Below are 5,721 nucleotides of genomic sequence, written 5' to 3'. Positions count from 1 at the left end.
ACAGACAGACAGACAGACAGACAGACAGACAGACAGATAGATAGATAGATAGATTGACAGACAGACAGAGATAGATAGATAGATAGACAGACAGACAGACAGACAGACAGACAGAGATAGATAGATAGACAGACAGACAGAGATAGATAGATAGATTGACAGACAGACAGACAGACAGATAGACAGATAGATAGATAGATAGATAGATAGATAGATAGATAGATAGATAGATAGATAGATAGATAGATAGATAGATAGATAGATAGATAGATAGATAGATAGACAGACAGACAGACAGATAGATAGATAGATAGATAGATAGATAGATAGATAGACAGATAGACAGACAGACAGACAGACAGACAGACAGACAGACAGACAGACAGACAGACAGACAGACAGACAGATAGATAGATAGATAGATTGACAGACAGACAGAGATAGATAGATAGATAGACAGACAGACAGACAGACAGACAGACAGAGATAGATAGACAGACAGACAGACAGACAGACAGACAGACAGACAGACAGACAGACAGACAGACAGACAGACAGACAGATAGATAGACTGACAGACAGACAGAGATAGATAGATAGATAGACAGACAGACAGACAGACAGACATAGATAGATAGATAGATTAAAAAAACCCCATAAAAAAACATTTTTAAAGACAAATGAGTTTCACATCTTTTAACTCTATAACCTCTTAACACCAGCACGTCAATCAGGCTATTCTAAGAGGTTAAACTCCACCGTCTCTGAACAAACCCAGCTTTGTTTGCTGTTCTCTTTGTGCAATACACCCTTTTAGTAGCTTAAGGGCCCCAAAGGGTCAACGCAAGTGTGTTTTAGTGAACAGTAGAGAATTTCCTGACACACAAACACTAATCCCAGATAAAGACCCACCTAAATAGGCATCACAGCGGACCACCACTGTGAAAGGAAACCGCCACACTTTCTTAAAGCGAAGAGGGTCGGTCTGATTCGTCTCACACAGTAGAGGAAAGTCTGGCTATTGTACGAATGGGGCGCCTAGCAAACGGCGACAAAGGGAGTACAAAAGGACAATGAGGAAAAAGTGTGCCAGAGCTTTGGGCTCGATGGCACGAGACCTTATAAATAACACATTACGATTACAGAAAATACCCTTATAGAAAAAACGAATAAATAAATAAAATAAAATAAGAAATAATCCAGCTTTAAATTTTTAAACCAACTGACGACTCTATTTAAATTTTTATATTTGTCCCACATTTCCTTACTCATTGAAACATCAGGTTGAAATGATGGCATGGTCAATCTTTGCAGTTACTGTTATATAACTTTCTGGAATTTCTTGCATTTTCAAGGCAAGGGGAAAAAAAACATTTGCTTCTACTGCAGAAGCTGCGCAAAGTCTGATATAATCTGCTGTAAAAGCAGTGACAACTGGTCCAGAAGTGATATTTGCAGCGGATATTTCGTGGAAAAAGCGATCAGAGGCTAGTTTTGGCAGGGTGGCGAGTGATTAAAGCAGAGATCTTGTAAAGCAGGATGCTAATTGTGCTAATACACTGGCCAGACTGGAATAATGTTTACACTTAGCAGGGATTTCTGTCTTATTCCAAACATCCTTTTTCGTTTTAGCTGATTACTTTACTGAGAAAGAACAGACTATTTACTAGTTACAGAGAGATATAATTTCATAATATCCGCTATGTACTCACAGAAATGCCAACAAGTGTTCAACTCAAAACTCAACTGTACAATGAGTTTCAGGTCCAATAATGGGCTACTGTGTGAACGAAAATGCCACGAAATCAATAAAAACACTTATATTGGGATCGATTTTCCCTTGATAGAAGCCATAAGAGTTAACAACCACAATATTGTGATCTGAAATGACGAGAGCTATAACTAAACAAAAAATAAGAATCGGAACCATCCGCGTAAATGTGATAATCCCTTTAATACACAAACAATTACAGCACTGTTTATGTCTACGTGTATTTTAAGCCAAAAATTAAAACAACACGACATTGTTGTGGCATCAAACTAAACAAACCACAGGCGTCTGACTCTGTGAAAGCGTCTCATGACATAATGAATCATTCTAATCGGCGCTCGACTAATGAATGCTGGCAAGACATCGGCAGCTTTTTATTTGTGTGTTTAATAAATGTCATAACCATAAGCTTTCCATAAATCAGCAGAGACCTGCCAAGATGGTGTTCGCAATCCACTATCCATCATGGCGTAATTAATGCCTCGCTCGCTCATCTGCTTTCGGATGAGTCAGACTTCCCATGATGCCTTGGCGAAGCCCTTCTGAGACAAACCAGACAAAGCACCTTTTAGTAGGAAATGAAGTCTTTTTAGAATCAATGTGCCACATTTTTACTGTCATATGATATGCAAACATTGGTTTTAATGTTCTTATGTTGCAGTTCCGATAGTCTTGCACGCTGATTTAATTCACAAGTCAACCAAAACTGGAGAAATACGTAACATCCGAGCTAAAGCATAGCCAATGCACATTACTTTTCTTTTTTACACAGCATAAAAAAGAAAAGCATTACTTAAAGTGCCAAGGACCTTAGATGAGGAGAGATAAAGAAACAAACAGAAAAGAGAAGGTAAAAAACAAAAACAAAACAGTTTTCAGTGGCTAAAGTTGATCAAAATGAAGAGCTCCTGTGGTGCCACCTGGTTCTCAATCCTAATACGCAGGTATCCAGCATACATAGAAAGATTAAGGATTGCCCTGTGTTAATCTGGCAATACAAATAATCACAAAAAAATGGGGAAAAAATCTTCTAGGTGGAATGTGGGATCAGATTTAGGCTTTCAGGGGCAATTCTATGTCCAATCGTTAAAAAAATGCATATATATTTAAACCCATTAGTTGGCAACTTTTATTTAAAAAAAAAGAAAACATCATGATAAAAATAAAAACGCGACTAAAATATTTAAATCAAATATTATATTTATTTATTAGGTTTCTAATTATAAAATAATATATTGTATATAAATAATGTAGTATATATTTATTAATTTTAATATTTTAAATCCATTTATTATTTTTGACAAAAATACTTTCAACAATCATTGGTATGTTCTAACAAAATATTTTTTTGTTGGAATCTGCTTACAAAGCAAAAACAAAACCATTTTGTGTTGGAATCTCCCCAGCATCAAACAAAACAACAAAGCAAAATGAATTAAAACCATTTTGTGTTGGAAACTGCTAACAAAACAAAACTCCCTGGCATTAAAAAAAACAACAACAACCATTTTGTGTTGGAGTCCCCCTGGCATCAAACAAAACTAAAAAACAACAACAACATTTTGTGTTGGAGTCTCTACAGTATCAAATGAAACAAAACAACAAAACAAAACCATTTTGTTTTGGAGTATTCCTGGCATTAAACAAAACAAAACAAAACAAAACAAAACAAAACAAAACAAAACAAAACAAAACAAAACAACCATTTTGTGAAAAAAAAAAAAAAATCTTTGTTGTGCTGGAGTTTCCATGGCATCAAACAAAACAAAACAACAAAACCATTCTGTGTTGGAATCTCCCTGGCATCAAACAAAACAAAACAAAACAAAACAAAACCATTTTGTGTTGGAATCTCAATGCGATCAAACAAAACAAAGCATGTGATGGAATCTGCTAACAAAACAAAACAAAACTGTTTTGGGTTGGAATCTCCACAGCATCAAACAAAATAAAACAAAACAAAACAAAACTATTTTTCTAAGAATCTGCTAACAAAACAAAAAATAATTTTATGTTGGAATCTCCCTGGCATCAAACAAAACAAAACAACAAAACCATTCTGTGTTGGAATCTCCCTGGCATCAAACAAAACAAAACAAAACAAAACCATTTTGTGTTGGAATCTCAATGCGATCAAACAAAACAAAGCATGTGATGGAATCTGCTAACAAAACAAAACAAAACCATTTTGGGTTGGAATCTCCCTACCATAAAACTAAATAAAACAAAACAAAACAAAACTGTTTTGGGTTGGAATCTCCACAGCATCAAACAAAATAAAACAAAACAAAACAAAACTATTTTTCTAAGAATCTGCTAACAAAACAAAAAATAATTTTATGTTGGAATCTCCCTGGCATCAAACAAAACAAAACAAAACAACAAACAAAACCAAACCATTCTGGGTTGGAATCTCCCTGGCATCAAACAAAACAAAACAAAACAAAACCATTTTGTGTTGGAATCTCCCCAACATCAAACAAAACAACAAAACAAAACTATTTTTGTGTTGGAATCTTCCAGGCAACAAACAAAACAAAAAATGTTTTGTGTTGGAATCTCCCCGGCATTAAACAACAAAAGGTTTTTCATTGGAATCTCCACGGCATCAAACAAAACAAAACCATTTAGTGTTGGAATCTCCACAGCATAAAACAAAACAAAACAAAACAAAACAAAACAAAACAAAACAAAACAAAACAAAACAAAACCATTTTGTGTTGGAATCTCAATGGCATCAAACAAAACAAAGCCTGTGATATAATCTGCTAACAAAACAAAACCATTTTGGGTTGAAATCTCTCTAGCACCAAACAAAATAAAACAAAACTTTTTTTTGTTTGATGCTGGGGAGATTTCAAAACAAAAATTGTTTTGTTTTGTTTTGTTTTGTTTGATGCTGTGGAGATTTCAAGGCAAAATGGTTTTGTTTCGTTTGATGCTGGGGAGATTTCCTCACCAAAGTTGTTTTTTGTTTTGTTTGTTGCCGGGAAGATTCCAACACAAAAATAGTTTTGTTTTGTTTGATGCTGGGGAGATTCCAACACAAAATGGTTTTGTTTAGTTTTGTTTAATGCCAGGGAGATTCCAACCCAGAATGGTTTTGTTTTGTTTGTTGTTTTGTTTTGTTTGATGCCAGGGAGATTCCAACCCAGAATGGTTTTGTTTTGTTTGTTGTTTTGTTTTGTTTGATGCCAGGGAGATTCCAACATAAAGTTATTTTTTGTTTTGTTAGCAGATTCTTACATAAAATGGTTTTGTTTTGTTAGCAGATTCCATCACACGCTTTGTTTTGTTTAATGCTGTGGAGATTCCAACACTAAATGGTTTTGTTCTGTTTTATTTAGTTTGATGCCGCAGAGATTTCAATGCAAAACTGTCTTGTTTTTCATTGGAATCTCCACGGCATCAAACAAAACAAAACAAAACAATTTTTGTGTTGGAATTTTCCCGGCAACAAACAAAACAAAAAACTGTTTTGTGTTTGAATCTCCCCAGCATAAAAAAAAAAAAAAAAAACGTTTTTCATTGAAATCTCCACGGCATCAAACAAAACAAAACAAAACAAAACCATTTTGTGTTGGAATCTCCCCAGCATCAAACAAAACAACAAAACAAAAAAACACCATTTTTGTGTTGGAATCTTCTCAGCATCAAACAAAAGAAAACAAAAAAACATTTGTCTCAAACATCACTATTCCTAATGCATGAGGCCAATTCAGTTCATGAGAAGACAGGAAAAAAATATACAGTAGACTCCAGCATTTAGCTCCGTTTCCCAAATCTTACATTTTACTTACAAGCATTTTACTGAAAGCTGGAATCTAATATTCACAAGTCAAAAAGGATTTGCTCTGTTTACTCATAACAAATGATGTTTTATTTACACATAACAAATTATGTTATGCTCTCTGAAGGATAGAAGAGAGAGGGGGAATGTAACCGCTGGT

Source organism: Garra rufa, chromosome 7, assembly GCF_049309525.1.
Source record: "Garra rufa chromosome 7, GarRuf1.0, whole genome shotgun sequence".
NCBI classification, from domain to species: Eukaryota; Metazoa; Chordata; class Actinopteri; order Cypriniformes; family Cyprinidae; genus Garra; species Garra rufa.
This window is presented reverse-complemented; position numbering follows the sequence as displayed.